Here is a 22,596-nt window from a genome sequence, read left to right on the forward strand (position 1 = left end):
TTCCTTCCTTAAATAGGAACATAATCTCTAATAAATACTTACTCTTCCTTTTTATTGTTTTAAATAGCATTTAAGAAAGAAGTAAAGAACCTACACTTAAATAATATTATGGTTTATAACAAAAAAAATCATCACTACCTTACTTCAGAAACTGAGAGGGAAGGAAAAACATGGGTTCATCCTGCATTTCAAATTGAAAGATGGCACCTGGATGGCCTGAGGGACTTGAGGTCCCATTCCTCCTCACCTTTTACATTTCTTATTTTTATCCCAAGGCCCTATTATCATATTTTCTAGATCACATTTGCATACTTTTTGTAGGATATTACTCCTGAAAACAAATGATAAAGCAACAATTCCAACTTACAGAATTAAGTGGTCCATGTCTGAATACAACAGATGATTGGGTTTTAAGCTATATTTACTCCTTAATTATTTTAAAATAAATTATAGATCAAAGTATTGATGATGCATATAAAGAAATGAAATAGCCAAAATACTTCTACAGGTATATTTATAAATCCAAAATTATAGATACGTTTTTCCTCTTATAGTCACAGCTATAATGTATTTTAAATATTCATTTCAGAAATATTTGAATGCCAGAATTAAAATAACCTAGTTAAAATTACCACCAAATTATATATATATATATTTTACATACATAAAATATGTAAATATACATACTTACAGCTATATAATCTGAGTATGTATTTCTTTTATAAAAGTTTCAGTCTTAAGGCACTCTTTTTAAACTCTTTTTAAGATATTTCCATAATTAAGTTCCTACAATGTGTCACAAAAAAATATGAATTTCCCTGATCTAAAATGGTCGTAACATCTTTAAGTTTGAAAAACTTTTCACTACATATGTTAAGCTAATCATTTTTTATACTTATAGGCAGTTCAATTCCAAACAATTAGCAAAATCATTTATGCCATTTTTTTTTCACATTTTGATGTCAAGGGGCTTTATAAAAACACTGTTTTGAAAGTTTATTTTCTCTGTGGCTTAAATGTCATATCTCAGAATGATATTCTTTCATTTTCTAAAGTTCTATTTTTTCAAGGGGAATAAGTGTATAAAGCTACTTCCCAAAATTAGGTGTTTAAATTATTTGTCTTTAAACATATATATGTAACAAAAAACATTTGGAATCCTTAATTATGCACTGGTCATATTAATATTCCTAATATACACACCGTATCTTATTCTTCCTATGTATATAGAATCTTTAAACTGAATAGTAAGAGCACAGGTTCGATTAAAAATAAGATAAACCCTCCTTGTTTTATTCTTAAAAGGCAAGCAAGTTATTTCTTTTTAACTAGAAGGTAAATGTTTTATGATTATTCACTTGTTCACCATCATTAACATTAAATCGTGTAAACTTATTTTATTAGGTGATAGGTAAAAACATATCAAAAGTTGGACAAATTGTAATTTCATTAAGAAAAGTAAATAAATATTTTGAACTCCGAAATTTTTTATTATAGATTGCTTTTAAATATCTATTTTCTCTCTGAATTCAAAATGATTGACTTGAGCACAATATTAAGTAAAAAATAAAACAGTGCTCCTGCCTGAAAGACTCCTGAATAAACAGAAAATTATTTTTGGCTTTTCCTCTTGATCAGATATGAAATATTCTGAGACGCCACCTATATAATTTGATAAAAAGCTTGATATCTCCAAATGAAAATAGGACTCAGCACTTTCATTTTTCTGTCTTTAAAGGAACCTGGGTAAACAGATTTTTTCAAAAAAATGAAAATCTCAAGCATAAAGGTGGCAGTAATGAAGCAAGCTTAAATATGCGCTGACCTTTGAAATGAACTGCAATCTGCGTTGTTTGGCCAAGGATCTGACTCTGTTACTGTCTCCATCTATTTCTAGCATGAAAGATGTGGGTGTTGGAGCTGCTCTGCTCTCTGGTGGATGTTGACAGCATGGCTGCAAACACACAGCAGCCTCAAAAGAGACAGCTACACACCATGGAACAGAAAAATTAACCACACAGCCGTCAAAGACAGAACTACAAGCATTGATCTATATTTTCTTAAAAACCCAATAGCAAAATAAACTATAAACATGTCTCCATTTTCCAAAAGCAGTATATTTTGTATTTAGAAGAGCACTACTGTTAGTAGGAGGATGTGAATTGACAATATACAAAATTATTAAAGGATTTTAGAAATCACTAAACATCTCAGCTAGTTTTCTGAGGGTGCCCACACAGGGAAGAATACAGCCTCAAGAAACACACTTTTTGATTAAATATATAGTGGGATTTTAAACAATTGCCGATGTTCCTGGAGTGACATATTTTGCTTAGGATAAACACTTCACAGATAATTATGAAATATTGAAGGACACTTCTTTTTAAAATGATGCCTAGGAGTTATAAGAAACTTCAAAATATTGCCTAGTACAATCTCCTTTACCAGTAGACCATCTGAAGGTCTGTGTCTCAGCTTTATCAGCTATTACTTGGTCTGCCTTTAGAAACCCCACTTAAAAAAAAGAGACAATGCATGCAAAACACTTTGAAGAATAATAAAGCTACCACAATTTGCAATATCACGATTAAGTTAAGTGAAGTCTACACTCTTTTACATTCTATTCCATAGTCTATAAGCAAGCACTTTTACATGAAACCAAAATACCTCATAATAAAATGTAATACGTATTTTCTTGTTCCAGTTTGGCATAAACGTAGTCACTAACTCAATAGACATTGACTAAGATGTCCCACTGTGCTCAGAATGCTAAAAGAAAGCTAGTATACATAGACTCATTTATAAAGGTCTGTCACTGTTACCTTTCTTCTTAATATAAAATATTTTGTGGGATTTCTATCCCTTGAATAAATACTAATACTATACATCTTTCATGTAGGAAATATGGTCCTTACAATCAAGAATTTTACAGTCTTTGAAGAGAGTGGTATATATGCAAAAAAAAATGTAAATGACACAAGTCAATATCCAATCAAACATTTGAGCATGTAATATAGTTGCACTTGATATGATTGAATCAAATGCTGATATTGGAATGAACCTGGACAATCATTTCTCACCAGTATTTTATTTTCATTTGGATAACCTGTTCTAATCCCTGAATGGAAAAAAAAATTGAAAATAATATTTTTTTGTTGGGAGGAATGATTCTTAAAATTAGTTATACTAAAGGAAAAATAAAAATATATATATTGCAAATCCCTGATCTAGCAATTTTTAACCTCAATAAAAAAGACTATTTCTATTCAGTAGTAACCAGAGATTTTGATTAAGTTATGCCTCCTAGAGGGAGAAATTATGAGAAACCTAGATATAAAATACTGCTTTCTTTATGGTCTGGGGAAAAAAATGTGTTTGGGGGAATTCTACGATACAAGTGAGTTGGAAATTGTTTATAATATTTCCTCTCTCATTCAGCAAATTTTGGATTTCCAAGGTATATCCCAGAAGTCACATCCCTCTAAATGAGTAAATAATATAGGCGCAATTTTTTAAAAAATGTCTTGTTGTACCTAAGTGCGCTGCAGGACATCTGGCACGTTTCATTTTGAAATGATGTTTATCCACAGAAACGCCATCAGTGAAAGATGTATTGAAAAGCTGAAAGTCTATTAAGGGAGTATGGGACAGCTGCATACATTCTGTATAAGGCCATGGAAATGACATAGCAATACCCCATCTGTGGCTTTGGTTCACAGAGCTCTGAATAAAAATTCAAGATCAAACTTCACTTGTAAAGGAAAGAAGAATGCTAAAAGAAAGGTAGCATTAATAGGCTCATATATAAAGGTCTGTCACTGTTACCTTTCTTCTTAACATAAAATATTTTGTGGGATTTCTAAGCCTTTAATAAATACTAATACTATATATTCACCCCTTGATGTTATGTGAAAAACTACTTGTGAGGAACTGTAATTTGCCCTTTTATAATTTAGGCCACTTGTGAATATGCTTAAAACTTGCAGAAGTGTCAGGAAGGGGCAGGGCAGATGTTGTTCAAACTTCCCTATTTGGCCCTGCCAAGTCCTTCATTCTGGACCTACAATACTCAGCTTATTCTAAACTCAATGTCTCTTAATGGAGATTACTAATCAAGCTGATTCATGTGGTAGTTTAGGAGGTGGGGTCATTCTTTTTTTGGTGGTGGTGTTTCTAAAGAAAGTTTAATGCTCACAAAAGCCTCAGATTGACAGCTCCACAAAATGGAAATTCACAGAACAGAAGTATCACATGTGAGGGGGATATAGGCTCCCCTTATGTTAACCTGCCAATTCACAATTTCAACCTGCGAGGATCTGCTACCAAATTCAAGAGACTAATTCAGTCCCTGTGCCCTTTCAATCCTTTGCCACTAAGGAGGCCAATTAGTTTCAACTACACTGGTTAGTTTATGTCTGTCTTTATTTTTTTCTAATGGGGGCATTTTCTCTCCATCATTTGGATGATTTTGACCCTCAATTCATTGCAGGTTACAATAAAATGGCTGTCAATCACTTAAAACCACAGCTTAATGCAAACCAAGGCCTGAGGTGAAAAGTTCAGTCATTAGCTATTGAAACCATACAGCTCCCCATGAGGGTGGGTTTTGTAATGTTCATAGGAAACAATAATGGTAAGAATAATATTAATAAGTTTGAAATAATATTGCAAACTCTATTTAAAAATAACATAGTCAACTAATTAGCAAGTCTAGTTAGCCTCAGTAAACGTCTAGTCTAAAAAAGTCATCAATTCCAAACTCTTCTTAATCCATGTACACTTCTTGTGTACTCACAGAATAAATATATTTCAGAAAACTTTTGTTTCAGTAAAGAATTAAAATATGCACCTTTTGGACAAATGACTTAAATTTCATTTTAGCCTATATTTCTAGAATTCTCAGTAATGCTAACAGAAGTGCAATGTTTAAAAAATGTAAAAGAACTTCTGAGCTTTTTAAGTTGACAAATGAAAATATTCTGTACAAATACGATACTACCAATTCCAATACCAGGACACCAGAGGAGAGCATAAAGCTAAAGGAATGAACAAATGAATTTAAGAAATATTCATTATTATTAGGACATCTGTGTTTATTTATTTCCCCAAAAGTAGAAATAGATGAAGTAACATTTTAATTCCTAACTATGATTTATTTCTGAAAAAGGAGCTAACAGAGCGGGTTTTAATAGTAGGAAGGGGCACAAAGAGTCTGAGGCACCTGAGGGAAGGGGCTGTGTACAATGAAGGAGGAAAGACCACAGACAAGAGATTGATGCTGAAGCCTCAATAACATTAATAACATTTATGTTATTAACATTTATGTTAATAACATTTTCTTGGTGAATAGAGAATCTGCTATGCCACAAGTACTCCACTTGGCACAAGGCTAACACGGCTTACACATTCCCAAATAAACAAAGGATCACAAAACAACATGCTGGAAATTCTAGATAAAAATTGATACTGTTATTTGGTAAAAATATATATCTGAGAAATCCGTATTTATCTCACCAACTTCAGAAATTTCTAAGTTCCTTTTATTTTTTTCTCTGAACTACATATTCAGGGACTGATGACTCCGGTTTTCTCTAGTCTACCTCTAGAGGGCAGTAGAGAAGACAAGAATAGTACTGTGGTTTGGAGGCTAAAAAAGGATAGACACTTTTTAAAAAAGCAAGCAAATTAATAATACAGCATATTCAAGGACTGATAGGCATTTTGTGTGTACAAATCCTCAAAAAGTACTTGTTCTTTTCATAAACCAAAACAAGCAATATTATTTGTTCTACAATCTACTACAAGCACCGTTATCAACACTTAGGACAACATCCAGAAAGTATAACTTAGAGTCAGAACTCCAATGAAAACTTATTCCAAAAATAATTTTTTTGAGTATATACATGAATAACATTTTTTAGAAATTTATTCAAAACTTTATAGTGTTAGTATTCATACAAAGACCTCTAAACTGAAAATGACCACTGACAATACCTAACACCGTTAATATTACAAATAATAAATCTGCTTTTATTTCCCGTTATGCCTTTGGATGGCACTTACAGATGTATGATTTTTTAAACTATTTTAACTATTTTAGACTTAAAAATAAGTTGCAAAAATAGTACAAAGAGTTCCATATACCAGTGTTAACACCATACATAGCCATAGTACAGTTACCAAAACCAGGACATTGACATTTGTACAATAATGTTAACTAAACAAGACCTTATTCAGATTTCACCAGTTTTTCCACTAATGTCTTTTTATCTGTTCTAGGATCCTATTCAGAAGCCCATACCACATTTAGTTGTTGTTTTCTCCCCCTCCCCCCACTTCCCCCCGCCCTCCGCCACAGGCTTCTCCAATCTGTAGTTGCTTCTTAGTCTTTCCTTGTCTTTTATGACCTAGACACTTTTGAATTTCTGAATTGTGGCAAGAATATCACAGAAGGGATAGTGTGTTCTCTTCATTAGGGATTCATGTTGTTGACATGTATTATAACTAGTTATGCTAACCTTTAGCACTTGGTTAAGGTGGATGTCGGAGATTTTTAAAGTTAGAAACTTAACTATTTTCTCTTTTACACCAAAGTACACAGTCCTTTAGATTTATTTAAGAATAAAAGTTTTCACACTATCAGCCAAAAGTAGAATATCCAAGTTAGTCACTCCATAATATATCTTGAGAAACAGTATATGTTAGCACTATGCTAGGTGAGCTTATTAAGAGGAAAAAAAAGAGATTTTACTTATATAAATATTATTGCTTACATTTACTTTTTTTGTAAGACCTGAAAGCACTTCTTCAGTATAAGGACATATATCCTGATAGATCACTGTTACATTTGCACTATAGCACTCCACTCATGATGCTTTTTGCCTGCTTGCTTTTTCAGGTCAGCTCAGAAGTGTCCAGAATCAGAGAACAGAGAAAAGTGAGCTTCAATTCACGTTCTCTAATGTCCCCATATGTGGTGTAGTTGCAATAGAATGATCCTAGATGGAGAGTAACCACAACAGTAGGTTGACTTTGGGTACCCAAAAACAACCCCTAGAGACGTAAAGTGGGTGTGAGACATTGGTTCTTGGTGCTAGGAAATCTCTAAGAAATCCTCAACAGATCCTTCAGGCTGTGTCAGCAACCACTGCCTTCTCCAGTCCTCCAGGTTTCTTCCAGTGGAATCACCATCTCCCATGCTTCTTATTGTCCAGTCCTAATGTTATGGACACTGCAAAGCATACCCTGCCTTTCTAGTCTACATCAGATAGTCGCAGTAGCTCCTCCTGTACAGCCCTACTTCACTTGATGCCTCTTCCATTAATCTGACACTTATTTTTTGACATCTTTTTTCTGACTATGCTGTGAGGTCTTTCAGGATATGGATATGAGATGTATTCATATTTGTCTCCCCAGTGCCACCAAGCATTGTTCCCGTACTAACACTCAATAACTGCTTGCCATGGCATATAGCTGTCCCTTGGTTACACATGGTTCAATCATTTTGGGGTACTAGAGAAGATTGTTAGCCCTTGTGAATAGGATAGTACTGAAAGAAAATTCTGTTGAAATAGTCATCATCTGAGGTTTCCAAAAGTAATGATGAATAACTTTCCACACAATACTTCTTTTAATTTTTTTCCTTTTAGCTTAATTTTAAAGTCCCATGAAAGCACAGCAGGCTTTGTTCCACTTAATATTCAATAGAAAATCAAGACTAGAAAGGCAAAACCAATTTACTTTAGCTATTAATCATAGCGGTTAAAGAAAAATATGACTTCCTTCTCTTATTAAGTACATCAGTATACTTCCTTAATCAGGTCAAAAGCTGTATTTGGCCACTACTTAAATAGCTGTAGGCACTGTCTCTCTGCTGTTCTCTGGACACTACAGTTGGGAGTAGGGAAAGCACAAGAAACCCATAGAATTCCTGCTCAGAAGAGAGGAGACAGCAAGAGCAGAAATCTTATCAAGGAGAAAGAGAGATAACTCAGAAGGACTCTGGCATTGATCCTACAGGGTGAGACTCTGGGAGGCTGACTTCAACTTATATTTAACCTATATTCATACCTATTATTTACAAATCATGTGTCTAGCTGAGAGAGAACTACAGCTTACAGTGAAAATTAATTGAAAAGGATTTTCATTTTAGGGCATTTTGTGTGCTGCTTTGTTTTGTTTGGAGATGAAAGAAGACAGATTATTGAAAACCAAAATTCATACATGCAGACATTGATTCAGATCAGTTTTTTTAAGCATCATGGCCTTTCTCCCCAGTTAACTCTGTCTCTGACCTTTCTGACCTTGCTCTCTTCCCTCTTCCACCCCATTCTCTATCCCTCATACTCATTCCAGTAACCACAAGCCCCACCTCTCATTCATTTCAAATCACCCTATCTCAAATTTAAAACCTAGATGTGACTGAAAGCCCATTGTAATCCCATCACTGGGCTTATATGCTGAGAATCCAAAGACAGTGACATAGCCTCTAAGTTCCAGAGTGCTTACCAATCTCACTAAGGAAATGAACTTTTCCTCTTATACAATAAACCAGAACTATATATATGGACATAACACAGGAGACTATGAAGAAGAAGAAAAAGGAATATCTAACTTAAAGGAACAACTCCAAGAACTAAAAGCTACCAATGAAGCTGTAGAAGGTAGACATGATAGATATTATTATACAGAATAATAAGGAAGAGAAACCCTTCAGTCAGTTCAACAGTCTTATACTATCAAAACTCTATAAATCCCCTTTTTTTAGATTTTAGTCTCTAGATTTCAAATAAAAGTCTGCACCTTTAATCTTCTAGAATACAGAAGGACAAAGCTGGTATAAGCAGAGGTTACAGTAGCCCTCCATTAAAACATACACATGTTCCATATTTGTAATTTTAGACCAAAAACCTTCAGGGCAGAGGACTAGTTTGTTAACTCTTCTAAAATGCTGGCTTCACAACTCCTGGCACACACACACAATTCTCATTACTGTTGGGATAAATACTGTTCAGATACCAGTGGAGATTTTGGACTTAATTTGGATGGACTATCATTTACTCTTAGAGTTTACTATGACTAGAATTTACACTTACCCTTAGGGATTATGTCATTAAACTATATATGTACTACTTTTTTTCCTTACTTATTTTTGGACTAAACTGCTTAGTATTTTCTCTTCTGGAGAACAAAAAACAGTGCAGGATTTTGAGACTACAACAAGTCTCCTCGGTGAGATCAGCAGCAAAAGAGAGCCATGTTTTATGGTTATTACTCCTCAGAGTGTTGGGCTTTTGTTGAATCAGCTTTTGCATTTCAGATTCTTAAAACTAAATTATGTATCTTACAATAAATTAGCAACATACAAAAATTATTGCTTAGTATAGGTCATAGTTGCCTCCAAATTTTGCTAGTCAGGCAAATTTTTAAGTTTTGCATCCATCTTTAAAAGTCTAACACAGAGAGATAAGCAGATAATTCATAAATTCAAGTTCATAATCCTGCATTCAAGTCTTCCCCAAACCAATGTTCTGAGTCATTTAAACAATGACAAATTGTTCATTTCTACATTTTAAAAATTAGAGTAAAAATTTAATTAACCACACTTATATGAAGTCACCAAAAGTCTCATCATGTCATGTCCAATAAACATATATGACAGCACTTTAGTAACTCAGAACATTATATGTGTGTGTGTAATCAGTTTCAATTAATAATATATACAAGCATCTCCAGGAAGAAAAAAATGAACCTTTGTACAAAGAAATATTAAATAACAATTTAATGAAGAGCCAAAGGCTATCATACAAAACTTAGAGTTAAATACAATTTGATTTATATTATCCTAACCTCCCCAAAAAGTATCTTGGGGGGAAAAAGTTGAAACAAAAAAGGCAGAATACTGACCACTGTCAAAGCTGTATGATATATACATGAAGTTCATTATGCTGCCTTCTCCTTATTTGTACATATTTTTGAATTTCCCATTATAAAGAGAAAAAAGTAAATAATTAAGAGTTACAAATTGGTATACAGTACTTCCACTTCTGGCTAGATGCATTAGATGCACTTTTCCTTATTCCTCCAAGAAGAAATATACAATCTGAATAGACCTATAAAAAATGAGATTGAATTAATGATAATCTCAAAAAAAAAATCCAGGCCCAAATGGCTTTATTTTAAATTCTACCATACATTTAAAGAAGAATTAATAACAATTCTTCACAAACTATTTCAAGGAATATAAGAGGAAGGAACACTCCACAACTGGTTACATGAGGCCAGTATTACCTTGATACCAAAAACTATTGTGGTTCCTATTCAGAGTGTAGGTGTTTGAAGGGGAGGGGCCGATAATCTAGCAAAGCACACAAGATGATGTAAAGTTACAAGGTCGATGACCGCTCTCAAGAACTGGAATCTGCTACCATCAATGTGGGTAATGAATGTTACCAGGTGGAAGAAAAAAAAATACAGATCAATATCTCTTACAAATATGGATGCAAAGCTTCTCAATAAAATATTTGCAAACCAAATCTATCAACATGTAAAAAGAATTATACACCTTGACTGAGTAGAATTGAAAACATACATAGTGTATTCTTCAACTAAAATGGTATCAAACTAGAAATCAATAACCGAAGCATAATAGGATAATTTATAGACATTTGGAAACTAAATAACACACTTCTTAAAAATCTATGGTTCAAAGAGGAAATCTCAAGGGAAATAAAAAAATAAACGTTGACCTGAATGAAGATGAAAATACAGTGTATGAAAATCTGTGGGACACAGCTAAAGTAGTACTGAGAGGGAGGTTTGTCATCCAAATGCATATATTAGAAAAGATGAAAAGTCTAAAGTCAATAATCTAAGCTCCTACCTCTAAAAAGAGAGCAAATTAAACTCAAAGCCAGCAGAAGGAAAAAATAATAAAGATAAGAGAAGAAACAAATGAAATTGAAAAAACAATATATAAAATCAATGAAACAAAGAGCTGGTTCTTTGAAAAGATCAATAAAGTTGGCAAACCTCTAGCAAGACAAATTTAAAAAGAGAGATATAAATCGTCAATATCAGTAATGAAACAAGGGATATTACTACAGATTCTGAAGACATCAAAAGGATAATAAGAAAATATTGCAAACAACTCAATAAATTTGACACTTAGACAAGATGGACCATTTTTTTGAAAAAATACAAATTATCACAATTCACCCAAATAGAAATAGGTAGTATGAATAGCCTTATAATTATTAAGGAAATTGAATTCACAATTTAAAAATACTCAATAAAAAATCTCCAGGACCGAATGGTTTCACTGGAAAATTCTACCAAATGTTTAAAGAATTAACACTAGTGCTACACAGTCTATTCCAGAAAACAGTAGAGGTAACATTTACCAATTCATTTTATAAAGGCAATATTACTCTGATACCAAACCAGATAAAGACAGTACCAAACAACTACAGAACAATATTCCTCATAAATAGAGGTACGAAAATCCTACAAAAATATTAGTAAATAGAATTCCAGCAATATATAAAAAGATTATACACCATTGTCAGGTGGGGTTCATTCCATGGATGCAGGACTGGTTTAAAATTCAAAACTCAATCATTGGTATCTACTATATTAAGAAAAATCACAAGATCACATCAATGAATGCAGGAAAAGCATTTGAAAAAATTCATTACCTATTCATGGTAAAAACTCTCAGAAAAATAGGAACAGAGGGATAGTTCCTCAACATGATAAAAGCATCCATAAAAAGGAAAACAAAAAACTATAGCTAACATTATACTTAATGGCAAAAGACTGACTGCTTTCCCCCGATAGCAGGAGCAAGGCAATGATGTCCACTCTCACAACTCTTATTCAACACATGCTACAAATTATATCCAGTACAATAAGACAAGAAAAGTTAATACAGGCATACAATGTTTTATTGCACTTCACTATATTGTACTTCACAGATATTGTGTTTTTCATAAATTGAAGGTTTGTGGCAACTCTGCACTGTCAGATGATGGTTAGCATTTTTGAGCAATAAAGTATCTTTAAATTAAGGTATGTACATTGCATTTTTAGACATAATGTTATTGCACACTTAGTAGACTATGGTATAGTGCAAACTTAACTATTATATGCACTGAGAAACAAACAAACAAATCATGTGATTCACTTTCTTGAGATATTTCCTTCATTGTGGTGGTCTGAAACCAAAACTGCTATATCTCTAAGGTATGCCTGTAGGTATCCAGATCAGTAAGGAAGAAAGAAAAATGTTCTTAATTGCTGATAGCATGATTGTCTGCATAAAAAAATCTAAAGGAATCTACAAAAACAACCTCCTAGAACAAATATGTAAGCTCAGCAAAGTCACAGGATACAAGATAAACATACAAAAATGAATTCCATTTCTATACACTAATAATGAACACATGGACAATATTTTTTAAATAATACCATTTACATCCACACCAAAAAGATGTAAATGCTTAAGTGTACATTGAAAATATGTACAGGATTAACATGTTCTATATCTTGACTATATAAATGTCAATACCCTGGTTGTGACATACTCCGCTAATTTTGTAAGAGGTTGCCATTGTTGAAAACAGAGTAATACACAGAATCTCTTTGTATTATTTCTTACAACTACATGTGAATCTTCAATTACCTCAAAATAAAAGGTGAAATTTTTTTAAATGTATATGTAGATCCCGTTTGTTTATTTTTGTTTTTATTTCCATTACTCTAGGAAATGGATCCAAAACAACAGTGCTGTCTGTGATTTATGTCAAAGAGTTTTCTTCCTATATTCTCCTCTAGGAGTTTTATAGTATCTGGTCTTACATTTAGGTCTTTAATCCATTTTTTAGTTTATTTTTGTATATGGTGTTAGAGAATATTCTAATTTCATTCCTTTACCTGTGGCTGTACAGTTTTCACAGCATCACTTACTGAAGAGCTGTCTTTTCTCCATTGTATATTCTTGCCTCCTTTGTCATAGGCTAATTGAAGATAAGTGAATGGGTTTATTTCTGTGCTTTCTATTCTGTTCCATTTCTCTGTTTTTGTGCCAGTACCGTACTGTTTTGATTAATGTAGCTTTGTAATATAGTCTGAAGTCAGGGAGCATGATTCTTCCAGCTCTGTTCTTCTTTCTCAAGATTGTTTTGGCAATTTGGGGTCTTTGTGTTTCCATACAAATTTTAAATGTTTTCGTTCTAGTTCTGTGAAAAATGCCATTGGTAATTTGATAGAGATTGCATTGAATCTATAAATTGCCTTGGGTGGTATGGTCATTTTAACAATATTGATTCTTCCAATCCAAGAACATGGTATATCTTTCCATCTGTCTGTGTGTGCTTCATTTTCTTTCATCATCATCTCATAGTCTCATAGTTTTCAGAGTCCAGGTCTTTTTGCCGCCTTAGGTAGGTTTATTCCTAGGTATTTTATTCTTTTTGATGTGATGGTAAATAGGATTGTTTCCTTAATTTCTCTTTCTGACCTTTCATTGATAGTGTATAGAAATTCAAGAGAATTCTGTGTATTAATTTTGTATCCATCCTAATTAAACTTAAAAGCTTTTGCACAGCAAAGGAAACCATAAACAAAATGAAAAGACAACCTATGGAATAGGAGAAAATACTTGCAAACAATGCTACCAACCAGGGATTAATTTCCAAAATATACAAACAACTCATACAGATTACTATCAAAATAAAAAAACAACTCAATCAAAAAATGGGCAGAAGACCTAAATAGATATTTCTCCAAAGAAGACAACTGGCACATGGAATGATGCTTAATATTGCTAATTATTAGAGAAATGCAAATCAAAACTACAATGAGGCATCACTGCACACCAGTCAGATGGCCATCATTAAAAAGTCCACAAATAATATATGCTGGAGAGGGTACAGAGAAAATGAATCCTCCTGCACTGTTGGTGGGAATGTAAATTGGTGCAGCCACTATGAAGAACAGTATGGAGGTTCCTTAAAAGACTAAAAATAGAGTTACCATATGATCCTGCAAGCCCACTCCTGGGGATATATCCAGAGGAAACTCTAATTCAAAAAGATATATGTATCCCCGTGTTCAAAGCAGCACTATTTACAATAGCCAAGACATAGAATAAAACCAAATGCCCATCCACAGATGAATGGATAAAGATGATGTGGTATACATACACAATGGAATATTACTCAGCCATAAAAATGGATGAAATGATGCCATTTGCAGCAACATGGATGGACCTAGAGATTGTCACACTAAGTGAAATAAGTCAGAGAAAGACAAATATAGGATATCACTTATATGTGGACTCTAATAAAAAAAGATATTGTACAAATGAACTTATTTATAAAACAGAAATAGACTCACAGAAGTAAAAACAGACTTACGGTTACCAGAGGGGATTGGGGAGGGGATAAATTAGGAGTTTGGGATAAACATATACACACTACTATGTATAAAATAGATATACAACAAGGACCTACTGTATAGCACAGGGAACTATATTCAATGTTTTATAATGAAAAAGAATGTGAAAAGAATATATATATATACATATATATGCATATATGTATACATATAAACTGAATCACTTTGCTGTACACCTGAAGCTAACACAACATTGTAAATTAACTATACTTCAATTTTAAACAAGGTATAAAAAAGAAGGATATTTTTACTGGGCATTGAATTCTAGGTTATTTTTGAACGTTGAAAGGTATTGTTCCACATTCTTTTGGCTTGCATTCTTTCTAACAAGTAAACTGCTATAGTCTTTATTTCTCTATACATAATTTTTTTCTGGCTGATTTAAAGATTTTTCTTATCACTGGCATTAAACAATTTGATTATGAAAAAATGTGTATGTAGAAAGCTGATACTGCACATATCTAGATGCTCTTCTCTAAGCTCCATCTAGTATTTCTACAGGAATACAGACATTGGTAACAGGAAAACCTGAGTTTGCATCCCAGTTTTGCCATTCACTTAAGACTCATCCTCATCTGTAAATAATAATACCTGCCTCAGAAGGTTGTTTTTAGGACTAAATAATGTATGCACAGTGCTTGGTAAAAGGTAAAAGACTTGTACTTTGCAAACTACAAAACACTTATGAAAGAAATTGAGGAAATCACAAAAATATGGAAAGGTACCATGCTCATGGATTGGAAGAATTAATATTGTTAAAATAACCATACTACCCAAGGCAATCTATAGATTCAATGTAATCCTTATCAAAATACCAGTGGCATTTTCCCAGAACTAGAACAAATAATTCTAAAATTTGTATGGAAACACAAAAGACCTGTAATATCCAAAACAATCCTGAGAAAGAAGAAGAAAGCTGGAGCTATCACACTCCCTGATTTCAAACTATACTACTCAGCTACAGGAATCAAAACAGTACCATATGGGTACCAAAACAGACACACAGATCAATGGAACAGAATAGAGAGCCCAGAAACAAACCAACACTTATATAGACAATTAATCTATGACAAAGGAAGCAAGACTATACAATGGAGAAAAGACAGCCTCTTCAATAAATGATGTTGGGAAAACTGGACAGCTACACGCAAAAGAATCAAACTGGACTACTTTCTCACACCATATACAAAAATAAACTCAAAATGGATTAAAGGCATAAATGTAAGACCTGAAACCATAAAACTCCTAGAAGAAAACATGGGGCGGTACACTCTGACATCAGTCTTAGCAATATTTTTTTGGATCTGTCCCCTCAGGCATGGGGGAAAAAAAGGCAAAAATAAATATATGTGATTCTATTAAAACTGAAAAACCTGTGCACAGTGAAGGGATCATCAACAAAACAAAAAGGCAGCCTACCAAAACAGGAGAAGATATTTACAAATGATATATATCTATAAGGGATTAATATCCAAAATATACAAAGAAGTCATACAACTCAACATCAAAAAAAAAAAAAAAGATTGAAAAATGGGCAGAAAACCTGAATAGACATTTTTCCACAGAAGATATTGAGATGGTCAACAGACACATGAAAAGATTTTCAACATTACTAATCATCAGGGAAATGAAATCAAAACCACAATGATAAATAAGCTACAAGGATATATTGTATGATACAGGGAATATAGCCAATATTTTATAATACCTATAAATGGAGTATAACCTTTAAAAATTGTGAATCACTATGTTGTATACCTGTAACTTACATAATATTGAAGTTATATTATATATCTCAATAGAAAAAAAGTATTTAAAAAAACCACAATGAGATATCACCTCACACCTGTCAGAATGGCTAGCATCAAAAAGACAGCAAACAACAAGGGTTGGCAAGGATGCGGACAAGAGGGAACTTTGGGCACTGTTGGCAGGATTGTAAATTGATGCATCCACTATGGAAAACAATGTGGAGAGTCCTCAAAAAATTGAAAATAGAACTTCCACATGATCTAGCAATTTCAATTCTAGTTATTTACCTGAAAAAAAACCAAAAACATTAATTTGAAAAGATATATGCTTTCCAATGTTCACTGCAGCATTATTTACGATAGCCAAAATATAGAAGCAACTAAGTACCCATCAACATATGAATGGATAAAGAACATGTAGTATATATATACAGTGGAATATTACTCAGCCATTAAAAATGAAATCTTACCATTTGTGACGACATTGTTGCATCTAGAGGGTATTATGCTAAGTGAAATAAGTGAGACAGAGAAGACAAATACTGCATGATCTCACTTATACATGGCATCTGAATAATAAAATAAAACCCCAAACAAACAAAATAAAATGAAAACAGACTCATAGATACAGAGTACAAACAGCTCTACCATTTAGCAGCTCTGTGAACTTAGACAAATTATCTAATCTCTCTGAGACCCAGTTTTCTTTTCTGTAAATTGGATAACAATAGAATCTACTTCATCATGTTGTTGTAAAGCATCAGTAATTTAATACCTATAAAGTGCTTAGAACAATACCTAGCATTCAATAGGCACTCAAGGTTAGTTACCATAATTGTTATTATTATTAAATTTGAAATATATTCTTATATATCACTTTATTTAGCCTCAGAAATTTTGTTCACTCAGTAGTACACAAACAAATATATAATGAAGAAGATGATGAACAGAAAATGTTAAGTCTATGGTGGGAACAAAATCCCCCAAACCATCTCATTCACAGATGAACAGTGATGCTATAACTAACCACGTTATTTTCTGATTTATATTCAGAAGCTATAGCCCTAAATGATCACTACTGAAATTAAGTTGCCATGCCTTTCTATAAATTAGGTTTTAGGGAGAAAAAGGAACGTATCATGTTCTTTTAAGCAAGTTGCAAGCAGTGTTTATAAAATGTCAACAGGCATAGACTTTCCAAAAGAGTCAAATTCCAACATTTGGTGGTGTCGATACATTTTCTATAGAAACTAAAAGGATCTGAGATGCAGACAAGCATACGAGACACATCAAAAAAGGTACTTTTATGGGTAGAATGGAAGCTTATCTCTTTTAGCTTTAAACATAAAAAGCAGGAAAAGTAGCAATCATTTTTAAGTGAATTACCCTTTTCATGTTTGAGGATTTATTAAAATGCAATGAATTAACTCAATTTAGATGTTGGACAAAATTTATATTTATATTGGGTATTTCATTTTAAAAGATATACATGATCTAAAAATCAAATAAATGGAAGTGTATCAGGTGCTGTTCAAGCAGAAACTATTCATGAGACAAATTCCACATGAAACCCATCCATTAAATTTGTCACTAAATGTGGATAGGCATTTAAATTTCATAAAATTAAGTATACATACTACTACATTAGGTATCTTATAATGTCTTTCATAGTTCTTTAAAAACGTAACTAGAAACACACCCATCAAAAGGTATTGAGCACATAATCCAAATGAGAAAATAATTTTTTAGTGATATCATCAATAAAAAGTTTAAGTCAAGGTTTGACAAAAACTGTATTAAAGCAATTTCATTTAAGGCTGAGATTAACGTTGAATTTCATATTGACTCAAAAAAAATTGAATGACTTAATAGTATAAATAATATTGGTAAGAAGATATTTGGAAAATAAGATAAATTGATAGGAGTTAAATGATGAACAGTCAAAAAATTATCACAAAGCCATACATTACCAGTTGCTAGTTAGAGATCTGGCAAATGCATTTTTAAGGGTGTTAGTATCCAGCTCACCAATAATCACACAGTGATTATTGATCATGTTTCTATGGAAATAATGTAGGTGAAAAAAATACATCTCACTTAATTACATGAAGATCATATTTCTTATTTTCTAGCTCTCATTTTTATATAAAACACAAAACTTAAAAAATGGGAGGGGGGACCTTCAAGACGGCAGAGGAGTAAAGCATGGAGATCATCTTCCTCCCCACAAATACATCAAAGATACATCTACATGTGGAACAACACCTATAGAACACCGACTGAACGCTGGCAGAAGACCTCACACTTCCCAAAAGGCAAGAAAATCCCCACGTACCTAGGTAGGGCAAAAGAAAAAACAGAAACAAAACAATAGGGATGGGACCTGCACCTCTGAGAGGGAGTTGTAAAGGAGGAAAAGTGTCCACGCACTAGGAAGCCCCTTCACTGGCGGAGACAGCGGGTGGTGGTGGGGGGAAGCTTCGTAGCCACGGAAGAGAGCGCAGCAACAAGGGTGCAGAGAGCAAAGCAGAGAGATTCCCACACAGAGGATTGGTGCCGACCAGCACTCACCAGACCGAGAGGCTTGTTTACTCACCTGCAGGGACGGGTGGGGGCTGGGAGCTGAGGCTCAGGCTTCGGAAGTCAGATCCCAGGGAGAGGACTGGGGTTGGCTGCGTGAACACAGCCTGAAGGTGCTAGTGTGCCACAGCTAGCCGGGAGGGAGTTTGGGAGAAAGTCTGGACTTGCATAAGAGGCAAGAGACCATCGTTTTGGGGTGCACGGGGAGAGGGGATTCCTTTCCTGTCTGCCCACAGGAGGCCAAGAACTGCCAAAAGGAGCTCCAGAGATGGGCACGAGCTGCAGCTATCAGCTCAGACACCAGAGACGGGCATGAAATGCTAACACTGCTACTGCAGCCACCAAGGGACTCCCCCCAAGAAGCCTGTGCAGCCTTCCACTGCTAGGCTCCTGTGATGCAGGGACAACTTCCCCGGGAGAGCACACGGTGTGCCTCAGGCTATTGCAATGTCACGCCAGCCTCTGCTGCTGCAGGCTCACACAGCATTCCAATTATAACTACTGTGGGCTTCCCTGGTGGCGCAGTGGTTGGGAGTCCGCCTGCCGATGCAGGGGACACGGGTTCGTGTCCCGGTCCGGGAAGATCCCACATGCTGCGGAGCGGCTGCGCCCGTGAGCCATGGCCGCTGAGCCTGCATGTCCGGAGCCTGTGCTCCGCAACAGGAGAGGCCATGACAGTGAGAGGCCTGCATACCGCAAAAAAAAAAAAAAAAAAAAATTAAAACTACTGTACCCCTCCTACCCCCAGCATGAGTGAGCCAGTGCCCCCTAATCAGCAGCTCCTTTAACCCCATCCTGTCTGGGAGGGAACAGAAGGCTGAGGACAACCTACAGGAAGGGGTAGGGCCATAACCAAAGCTAAACCCCAAGAGTTGTGCGAACAAAGAAGAGAAAGGGAAATTTCTCCGTGCAGCCTCAGGAGCAGCGGATTAAATCCCCACAATCAACTTGAGGAACACGTGAATAGACAATGAACCAACCCAAAATTGAGGCAGTGGACTTTGGGAGCAACTGTAGACCTGGGTGGGATTTGCTGTCTGCAACCGACTTGTTTCTGAATTTTATGTTTATCTTAGTATAGTTTTTAGCACTTGTTATCGTTGGTGGATTTATTTATTGATTTGGTTGTTCTCTCCTTTTTTTTTCATTACTTTTTTTTTTTTTTATTTTAACAATGTTTTTTTCTTTATTTTTTTCTCCCTTTTCTTCTGAGCTGTGGGGCTGGCAGGGTCTTGGTGCTCCAGGCTTGTGTGAGGCCTGAGCCTCTGAGGTGGAAGAGCTGAGTTCAGGACACTGGACCACCAGAGGCCTCCCAGCTCAACATAATATCAATCGGCGAGAGCTCTCCTAGAGATTTTGGTCTCAACACTAAGACCCAGCTCCACCCAACGGCCAGCAAGCTCCAGTGCTGGATGCCCCATACCAATCAACTAGCAAGACAGGAACACAACCCCACCCATTAGCAGAGAGACTGCCTAAAATCATACTAAGTTCACAGACACCCCAAAACACACCACCGGACACAGCCCTGCACACCAGAAAGACAAGATCCAGCCCCACCCACCAGAACACAAGCACCAGTCTCCTTTATCAGGAAGCCTACACAAGCCACTGAACCAACCTCACGCACTGTGGGCAGACACCAGAAAGAACGAGAATTACAAATCTGCAGCCTGTGAAAAGGAGACCCCAAACACAGTAAGCTAAGCAAAATGAGACCACAGAGAAATATGCAGCAGATTAATGAGCAAGGTATAAACCCACTAGACCAAACAAATGAAGAGGAAACAGGCAGTCTACCTGAAAAAGAATTCAGAGCAATGATAGTAAAGATGATCCAAAATGTCAGAAATAGAATGGAGATGATAAAAGAAATGTTTAACAAGGACCTAAAAGAACTAAAGAGCAAACAAACAATAATGATCAACACAATAAATGAAATTAAAAATTCTCTAGAAGGAATCAATAGCAGAATAACTGCGGCAGAAGAACTGATAAGTGACCTGGAAGATAAAATAGTGGAAATAACTACCGCAGAGCAGAATAAAGAAAAAAGAAAGAAAAGAATTAAGGACAGTCTCAGAGACCTCTGAGACAACATTAAACGCACCAACATTTGAATTATAAGGGTCCCAGAAGAAAAACAGAAAAAGAAAGGACTGAAAAAATATTTAAAGAGATTATAGTTGGAAACTTCCCTAACATGGGAAAGGAAAGAAGTCCAGCAAGAGCAGAGATAAATCTGCCCTTTATCATGATAAATCCAAGGAGAAACACCTCAAGACACATATTAATCAAACTATCAGAAATTAAATACAAAGAAAAAATATTAAAAGTAGCAAGGGAAAAGCAACAAACAACATGCAAGTGAATCCCCACAAGGTTAACAGCTGATCTTTCAGCAGAAACTCTGTAAGCCAGAAAGGAGTGGAAGGACATATTTAAAGTGATGAAAGGGAAAAACCTACAACCAATATGACTCTACCCGGCAAGGATCTCATTCAGATTTGAAAGAGAAACCAAAAGCTTTACAGAAAAGCAAAAATTAAGAGTATTCAGCACCACTAAACCAACTTTACAACAAACACGAAAGGAACTTCTCTAGGCAGGAAACACAAGAGAAAGAAAAGACCTACAAAAGAAAACCCAAAACAATTAAGAGAATGGCAATAGGAACATACATAGAGATAATTACCTTAAAAATAAATGGATTAAATGATCCAACCAAAAGACACAGACTGGCTGAATGGATACAAAAACAAGACCCTTATATATGCTGGAGAGACCCACTTCAGACCTAGGGACAAATAAAGACTGAAAGTGAGGGGATGGAAAAATGATTTCCATTCCATACAAATGGAAATCAAAAGAAAGTTGGAGTAGCAATTCTCATATCAGACAAAATAGACTTTAAAATAAAGACTATTACAAGAGACAAAGAAGGACACTACATAATGATCAAGGGATCAATCCAAGAAGAAATATAACAATTGTAAATATTTATGCACCCTACATAGGAGCACTTCAATACATAAGGCAAATGCTAACAGCCATAAAAGGGGAAATGGACAGTAACACATTCATAGTAGGGGACTTTAACACCCCACTTTCACCAATGGACAGATTATCCAAAATGAAAACAAATAAGGAAACAGAAGCTTTAAATGATATATTAAACAAGATGGACTTAATTGGCATTTATAGGACATTCCAACCAAAAACAGCAGAATACACTTTCTTCTCAAGTGCTCATGGAACATTCTCCAGGATAGATCATATCTTGGGTCACAAATCAAGCCTCAGTAAATTTAAGAAAATTGAAATCATATCAAGTATCTTTTCCGACCACAACGCTATGAGACTAGATATCAATTACAGGGAAAAAACTGTAAAAAATACAAACACATGGAGGCTAAACAATACACTACTAAATAACCAAGAGATCACTGAAGAAATCAAAGTGGAAATCAAAAAATACCTAGAAACAAATGACAATGAAAACACAACGACCCAAAACCTTTGGGATGCAGCAAAAGCAGTTCTAAGAGGGAAGCTTATAACAACACAATCCTACCTCAAGAAACAAATGAACAAAAAATCCCAAATAAACAACCTAACCTTACACCAAAAGCAATTAGAGAATGAAGAAAAAAAACCCAGTTAGCAGAAGGAAAGAAATCATAAAGATCAAATCAGAAAGAAATGAAGGAAACGATAACAAAGGTCAAAAAAACTAAAAGCTGGTTCTTTGAGAAGATAAGCAAAATTGATAAACCACTAGCCAGACTCATCAAGAAAAAAAGGGAGA

This window comes from Neophocaena asiaeorientalis, unplaced genomic scaffold (assembly GCF_003031525.2).
Source record: "Neophocaena asiaeorientalis asiaeorientalis breed wild unplaced genomic scaffold, Neophocaena_asiaeorientalis_V1.1 scaffold505, whole genome shotgun sequence".
Lineage (NCBI taxonomy): Eukaryota > Metazoa > Chordata > Mammalia > Artiodactyla > Phocoenidae > Neophocaena > Neophocaena asiaeorientalis.